Below are 9,096 nucleotides of genomic sequence, written 5' to 3'. Positions count from 1 at the left end.
CAGAGCCCTGGGGACACCAGTGGTGAGAGCGTGGTGAGAGACAGATTCTCGCCACGCCCACCTGGTAGGAGCGACCTGTCAGGTAGGACGCAATCAAGCGTGGCCGCGCGGAGATGCCCAACTCGGAGAGGGTGGAGAGAGGAGGATCTGATGGTTCACAGTATCGAAGGCAGCCGATAGGTCTAGAAGGATGAGAGCAGAGGAGAGAGAGTTAGCTTTAGCAGTGCGGAGCGCCTCCGTGATACAGAGAAGAGCAGTCTCAGTTGAATGACTAGTCTTGAAACCTGACTGATTTGGATCAAGAAGGTCATTCTGAGAGAGATAGCGGTAGAGCTGGCCAAGGACGGCACGCTCAAGAGTTTTGGAGAGAAAAGAGAGAAGGGATACTGGTCTGTAGTTGTTGACATCGGAGGGATCGAGTGTAGGTTTTTTTCAGAAGGGGTGCAACTCTCGCTCTCTTGAAGACGGAAGGGACGAGCCAGCGGTCAGGGATGAGTTGATGGCGAGGTGAGGTAAGGGAGAAGGTCTCCGGAAATGGTCTGGAGAAGAGAGGAGGGATAGGGTCAAGCGGGCAGGTTGTTGGGCGGCCGGCCGTCACAAGACGCAAGATTTCATCTGGAGAGAGAGGGAGAAAGAGGTCAGAGCATAGGGTAGGGCAGTGTGAGCAGAACCAGCGGTGTCGTTTGACTTAGCAAACGAGGATCGGATGTCGTCGACCTTCTTTTCAAAATGGTTGACGAAGTCATCTGCAGAGAGGGAGGAGGGGGGATTCAGGAGGGAGGAGAAGGTGGCAAAGAGCTTCCTAGGGTTAGAGGCAGATGCTTGGAATTTAGAATGGTAGAAAGTGGCTTTAGCAGCAGAGACAGAGGAGGAAAATGTAGAGAGGAGGGAGTGAAAGGATGCCAGGTCCGCAGGGAGGCGAGTTTTCCTCCATTTCCGCTCGGCTGCCCGGAGCCCTGTTCTGTGAGCTCGCAATGAGTCGTCGAGCCACGGAGCGGGAGGGGAGGACCGAGCCGGCCTGGAGGATAGGGGACATAGAGAGTCAAAGGATGCAGAAAGGGAGGAGAGGAGGGTTGAGGAGGCAGAATCAGGAGATAGGTTGGAGAAAGTTTGAGCAGAGGGAAGAGATGATAGGATGGAAGAGGAGAGAGTAGCGGGGGAGAGAGAGCGAAGGTTGGGACGGCGCGATACCATCCGAGTAGGGGCAGTGTGGGAAGTGTTGGATGAGAGCGAGAGGGAAAAGGATACAAGGTAGTGGTCGGAGACTTGGAGGGAGTTGCAATGAGGTTAGTGGAAGAACAGCATCTAGTAAAGATGAGGTCAAAGCGTATTGCCTGCCTTGTGAGTAGGGGGGAAGGTGAGAGGGTGAGGTCAAAAGAGGAGAGGAGTGGAAAGAAGGAGGCAGAGAGGAATGAGTCAAAGGTAGACGTGGGGAGGTTAAAGTCGCCCAGAACTGTGAGAGGTGAGCCGTCCTCAGGAAAGGAGCTTATCAAGGCATCAAGCTCATTGATGAACTCTCCAAGGGAACCTGGAGGGCGATAAATGATAAGGATGTTAAGCTTGAAAGGGCTGGTAACTGTGACAGCATGGAATTCAAAGGAGGCGATAGACAGATGGGTAAGGGGAGAAAGAGAGAAAGACCACTTGGGAGAGATGAGGATCCCGGTGCCACCACCCCGCTGACCAGAAGCTCTCGGGTGTGCGAGAACACGTGGGCGGACGAGGAGAGAGCAGTAGGAGTAGCAGTGTTATCTGTGGTGATCCATGTTTCCGTCAGTGCCAAGAAGTCGAGGGACTGGAGGGAGGCATAGGCTGAGATGAACTCTGCCTTGTTGGCCGCAGATCGGCAGTTCCAGAGGCTACCGGAGACCTGGAACTCCACGTGGGTCGTACGCGCTGGGACCACCAGATTAGGGTGGCCGCGGCCACGCGGTGTGGAGCGTTTGTATGGTCTGTGCAGAGAGGAGAGAACAGGGATAGACAGACACATAGTTGACGGGCTACAGAAGAGGCTACGCTAATGCAAGGGGATTGGAATGACAAGTGGACTACACGTCTCGAATGTTCAGAAAGTTAAGCTTACGTAGCAAGAATCTTATTGACTAAAAATGATTAAAATGATACAGTACTGCTGAAGTAGGCTAGCTGGCAGTAGCTGCGTTGTTGACACTACACTAATCAAGTCGTTCCGTTGAGTGTAATAGTTTCTACAGTGCTACTATTCGGGGCTAGCTGGCTAGCTAGCAGTGTTGTTTACGTTACGTTGCGTTAAAAGAACGACAATAGCTGGCTAGCTAACCTAGGAAATCGCTCTAGACTACACAATTATCTTTGAAACAAAGACGGCTATGTAGCTAGCTATGTAGCTAGCTACGATCAAACAAATCAAACCGTTGTACTGTAATGAAATGAAATGAAAATGTGATACTACCTGACCGGGTTGTTGAATTCGATTCAGTAGACGTGTGTGTGGTGACGTTGGCTAGCTGTTAGCTGTTAGCTGTTGGCTAGCTAGCAGAGTCTCCTACGTTAAGGACGACAAATAGCTGGCTAGCGAACCTCCGTGAATTAAGATAATCACTCCAAGACTACACACTCTAAACTACACAATTATCTTGAAACAAAGACAGCTATGTAGCTAGCTAACACTAAACTAATCAAGTCGTTCAGTTGAGTGAATAGCACTATATACTACAGTGATGCTAATCTGTGGGCGTTAGCTAGCGTTTGCTAGCTCCTGGGCGAATAGCAGTAAGGCTACGTTAGGGCGACGAAATACGATAATTATGCAATTATCTCTGATACAAGGACGGCTATGTGGCTAGCTAAGAAGAGATTGCTAAGATTAGACAAATCAACCGTTGTACTATAATGAAATGTAATGAAAAAGTTATACAACCTGCGGACCGAAGTGCGATGCGACCGCTCGCTCCAACCCGGAAGTCAGATTCCTGAGGATGAATAATCCAGAGGGTTATCAGAGAATCAGAGAATCAGAGAATTAAATAAAATCAGAGAATTCATACAATCCGCCTTGAAACTTCCTATAGAGACTGTAAACAAGGTGGCTTTCCACCGAGTACACGGACTTGGAACTCAGAGCGACAAGACCAAGGGTCTCCGTCTGATCATGGCAAAATGTGAACACTACCAACAAAAGGAGATGATAAAAGCATGGGAAGGGAGCAAAGGGACCAAATTCGGTCACAATGACCAATTTCCAAGGGAGATAAATAAATGTCATAAGTGACTGTATCCGGTACAGAGGCAACAGAGGGAGAAGGGTAAGCGTGTCTTTCTCATTGTGGACAAACTCTTTATAGATGGACAGCTATTCAGAGACAGCTCCATAACACCATGGCTGTAGTAAATTCTACAGGGACTTCAGGTATCTGAAAATATCTGAACACTATGAAGTGGATATGAACACACACATACTCAATTACATGCTCGCTGGCAAACATATGGACTCATATATACACATACACACCTGATCTCACTCTTTTCTCTCACTCTCTCTTTCTCTCTTCTCTTCTCGCTCACCTCTATTGTCGATAACTGTTTTATAATTGTATGTTTCTTGTTTGTCTATCTTTTTTATGTATTTGTCTATATGTTTATATATGTTTACAACAAGCTAGGGGAAGATACAGAATAGAGGCATTGGTGAATAATAACATATTGTACGAATACATTTGTACTGTAGTGAAGCCGTCTCTATAGTAATGCAAGGTCTCTTTCATGATCATGTGAAACGCCAATTCCTATGGAAATGATGGGATGTGTTTTTAAGGATGTTAAAGGTAATTATGATGAAACTATGATGGTGATACGATATGGATTACAATTATCATCATAAGGCTATTTGCACTACATGTTACACACACAGACACAGACACACAGACATTCAACCATGCAAATCGACAGAGTTATTATTTATAATAAATAAGTGAAATAAGTATAGACAGTTATAATTGTCAAGGTTTATCAGATTATATAAAAACAAGATCAGTCTTTACGTGGCTAAAAGAAAAGGAATATAACATATACTGTTTACAGGAAACTCACTCTACATCCTTAGATGAAGTTGCGTGGAAAAAGGAATGGTGAAATAATTTTTACATTTTTATGGACAAAGGAACTCAAAAGGTGTGATGATATTAATTAATAGAAATGTTTATCTGAATGTGCAAATAGTCAGGAATGATTCGCAAGGAAGGTGGATCTTTTGAATATGAAAGTGGACGAAAAAGAGATTTGGCTCATTAATCTATAGGGTCCAAATCAGGGTGATCCATACTTCTTAAAAATATTTATACCAATTTATTGAACTTAGAGGCAACAAATGATCAAATCACTATGGTAGGAGACTATAACACAGTGTTAAGTACCTCAATGGACCGTAAAGGTAATCACTCTACAAACTACCATCACCGTGGCCTTAAGGAAATCACAAATATTATGGACACATTAGAAATAGTGGATATTAGGACACTAAAAAACCTCGACCTAGTGAGATATGCATGGAGGAGACTTAATCAAGCAAATCATCTTGACGACTTTCTAAGTTTTAATAGGAGACTGAATGCGATCGGATCATCATTTAATTGGCCTTCACATAACTCTTATAAAATTCCCACGTGGACGGGGATATTGGAAATTTAATCGAAGTTTACTGGAGGACAACTTATTTTTAACTTAGACAAAATCATTTATAACTGAATTTTTCCAGTATAATATAGGTTCAGCAAATCCCCTTATTGTTTGGGATACCTTTAAATGTACCTTCAGCGGTCATTAAATTCAATATTTATCAAAAATAAAAAAGCGGCCCTCCCGGTTGGTTAAGGGCGCTGTACTGCAGCACCAGCTGTGCCACCAGAGACTCTGGGTTCGTGGGGCAACGCACAATTGGCCTAGAAACCCATCGTCCGGGTTAGGGAGGGGTTGGCCGGTAGGGATATCCTTGTCTCATCGCGCACCAGAGACTCCTGTGGCAGGCCGGGGCGCGCTAACCAAGGTTGCCAGGTGCACGGTTTCCTCTGACACATTGGTGCGGCTGGCTTCCGGGTTGGATGCGCTCTGTGTTAAGAAGCAGTGCGGCTTGGTTGGGTGGTGTATCGGAGGACGCATGACTTTCAACCTTCGTCTCTCCCGAGCCCGTACAGGAGTTGTAGCGATGAGACAAGTTGGTAGCTACTAAAAAAACAATTGGATACCACGAAATTGGGGAGAAAACGGGGTAAAAAATAAATAAAAATAATAATAATAATAATAAAAAAGCAGTTGCTGGCTAAAGACACAAGACTAAAAAGGGAAATAAATGATCTAATAGTACAGGTAGATAGCAATAAAACGATCAAATCAAATCAAATCAAATTTATTTATATAGCCCTTCGTACATCAGCTGATATCTCAAAGTGCTGTACAGAAACCCAGCCTAAAACCCCAAACAGCAAACAATGCAGGTGTAAAAGCACGGTGGCTAGGAAAAACTCCCTAGAAAGGCCAAAACCTAGGAAGAAACCTAGAGAGGAACCGGGCTATGTGGGGTGGCCAGTCCTCTTCTGGCTGTGCCGGGTAGAGATTATAACAGAACATGACCAAGATGTTCAAATGTTCATAAATGACCAGCATGGTCGAATAATAATAAGGCAGAACAGTTGAAACTGGAGCAGCAGCACAGTCAGGTGGACTGGGGACAGCAAGGAGCCATCATGTCAGGTAGTCCTGGGGCACGGTCCTAGGGCTCAGGTCCTCCGAGAGAGAGAAAGAAAGAGAGAATTAGAGAGAGCATATGTGGGGTGGCCAGTCCTCTTCTGGCTGTGCCGGGTGGAGATTATAACAGAACGTGGCCAAGATGTTCAAATGTTCATAAATGACCAGCATGGTTGAATAATAGTAAGGCAGAACAGTTGAAACTGGAGCAGGAGCATGGCCAGGTGGACTGGGGACAGCAAGGAGTCCTCATGTCAGGTAGTCCTGGGACATGGTCCTAGGGCCCAGGCCAGTTGAAACTGGAGCAGCAGCATGGCCAGGTGGACTGGGGACAGCAAGGAGTCATCATGTCAGGTAGTCCTGGGGCATGGTCCTAGGGCTCAGGTCCTCCGAGAGAGAGAAAGAAAGAGAGAAGGAGAGAATTAGAGAACGCACACTTAGATTCACACAGGACACCGAATAGGACAGGAGAAGTACTCCAGATATAACAAACTGACCCTAGCCCCCCGACACATAAACTACTGCAGCATAAATACTGGAGGCTGAGACAGGAGGGGTCAGGAGACACTGTGGCCCCATCCGAGGACACCCCCGGACAGGGCCAAACAGGAAGGATATAACCCCACCCACTTTGCCAAAGCACAGCCCCCACACCACTAGAGGGATATCTTCAACCACCAACTTACCATCCTGAGACAAGGCCGAGTATAGCCCACAAAGATCTCCGCCACTGAAGACGGAGTCATCTATGATTCTCCGAATTATATTTTAAAAGAAAGTACAGAAAGATCGGTGCGAAGGCCAAATTACAGAGGAAGAACATTTTGAGGCTATTAAATCATTTCAGTCTGGAAAAACCCCAGGGCTTGATGGCATACCGGTAGAGGTATATACCTTTTCTGATATACTAAAAGCTCCATTGTTAGATTGTTTTAACTACTCCTGTAGAAATGGTAGTCTGTCAGGTCCTCAGCAGGAAGGTCTGATTTCTGTATTATTAAAACAAGACCCAGATGGCAAATATAAAGACCCAGTCTATCTAAAAAAACTGGAGAACCCTTACACTTCAATGTTGAGATACAAAAATACTAGCGAAATGCATAGCACTCATAATTAAAAGGGTTTTACCAGGTATCAGACAAGTTTTTTACATGGACGATGCATTGGAGATAATATATGACAACTGCTAGAAATAATAGAACATCATGAAACATCTAAGAAGCCAGGCCTGGTATTTATAGCGGATTTTGAAAAGGCCTTTGATAAAGACTGGATTTTATTTATAAATGATGTAAAGCAATCCCAGTTGTAAAAAAGGATACTTCTTAGAGAATTTTGAATTGTCAAGAGGAGTTAAACAAGGGTGTCCGCTTTACATTTAAGTCATTACATTTAAGTCATTTAGCAGACGCTCTTATCCAGAGCGACTTACAAATTTCACCATATCTATTCATTATGGCCATTGAAACGATATCTATTAAAACAAGATCCAATAACAACATTAGAGGATTAGAAATCCAAGGCTTAAATAGAAAGGTGTCCATGTATGCCGATGACTCAAATTTTATATTAAGTCTGCAAGCTAGATCCCTGCAATGTCTCATAGAAGATCTAGATACCTCTTCTGTACTCTCTGGACTTAAACCTAATTAAGTGTACAATATTATGTATTGGATCTTAAAAATGTACAATACCCTGCAGTTTACTTGTAAAATGGGCTGATGGTGAAGTACACATACTTGTTATTCATATCATAAAATATTTAAATAAGCTCTCCACAATGAATTTCAATAGAAAACTTGTAAAAAATAGACAAGATCCTGCAACCATGGAGAGGTAAATACCTGTCTATTTATGGAGAAATTTGCCCTGATTAAACTCCTTAGTCATATCTCAGTTTACTCACTTACTTATGGCGCTACCTACTCCTGATGATTCGTTGTTCAAATCAAAACCAAAACCAATACTTTCTTTGGCCGCCTCTCCTTCCAGTTCTCTTCTGCCAATGACTGGAACGAACTACAAAAATCTCTGAAACTGGAAACACTTATTTCCCTCACTAGCTTTAAGCACCAGCTGTCAGAGCAGCTCACAGATTACCGCACCTGAACATAGCCCATCTATAATTTAGCCCAAACAACTACCTCTTTCCCTACTGTATTTATTTTATTTTATTTATTTATTTATTTTACTCCTTTGGATCCCATTATTTTTTATTTCTACTTTGCACATTCTTCCACTGCAAATCTACCATTCCAGTGTTTTACTTGCTATATTGTATTTACTTTGCCACCATGGCCTTTTTTTAACTTTACCTCCCTTATCTCACCTCATTTGCTCACATCGTATATCGACTTGTTTCTACTGTATTATTGACTGTATGTTTGTTTTACTCTATGTGTAACTCTGTGTTGTTGTATGTGTCGAACTGCTTTGCTTTATCTTGGCCAGGTCGCAATTGTAAATGAGAACTTGTTCTCAACTTGCCTACCTGGTTAAATAAAGGTTAAATAAATAAATAAATATGAGCAAAAAATATTGTACTTTATCTGGGATGCTAAACCAGACAAAATAAACCATGCCCATCTATAGAATGAATATGAATTGGGTGGGTTGAGATTATTAAATATAAAAGGACTAAACCTTTCTCTAAAAGCTTCACTTATTCAAAAGTTTTACTTGAACCCTAAATGGTTCTCAAGTAGATTACTAAGAAAACCCCACCCATTGTTTAAAAATTGTCTTTTTGCTTTTGTGCAGATTGCAATGTCTCATTTTTGATTAATTGCAAATGAAACCTTTTTCAAAGTAGCTCTTTTTTTCAAACTAGCATTGCAGAGCTGGCTACAATTTAAATTTCATCCCGCTGAAAAGAGATTCAAGACTTCATGCTTTTCAGCTAAAATTATTATATAGAATTCTTGCCACCAACAAAATGTTGAATATTTGAGGCATAACATTCTCAAAGCTCTGCAGATTTTGTTGTGAGGATATAGAATCATTAGACAATTTATTTTGGTATTGCCTTCAGGGAGCCTGTTCCTGGTCTCAGGTTCAGGAATGGCTGAAAATGCATAGCATTGATCTAAAACTGACCCTAGAAACAGTAATGTTAGGAAATATGGAGAGACCGGGTCAGTCGATCGATAATATACTAATACTCTTAGTAAAAGTTTTTATCTTCAACTCGCAATCTGCGGATTCTATTTGATTAGATAGATTGAAATTGTACGTTTAAACATCACAGCATAGTTGAAAGATATACACTACTTTCAAAAGTTTGAGGTCACTTAGAAATGTCCTTGTTTTTGAAAGAAAAGCTCATTTTTGGTCTATTAAAATAACATCAAATTGATCAGAAATACAGTGTAGACATTG

This window comes from Oncorhynchus keta, chromosome 12, assembly GCF_023373465.1.
Source record: "Oncorhynchus keta strain PuntledgeMale-10-30-2019 chromosome 12, Oket_V2, whole genome shotgun sequence".
In the NCBI taxonomy this organism is placed as follows: domain Eukaryota; kingdom Metazoa; phylum Chordata; class Actinopteri; order Salmoniformes; family Salmonidae; genus Oncorhynchus; species Oncorhynchus keta.
This window is presented reverse-complemented; position numbering follows the sequence as displayed.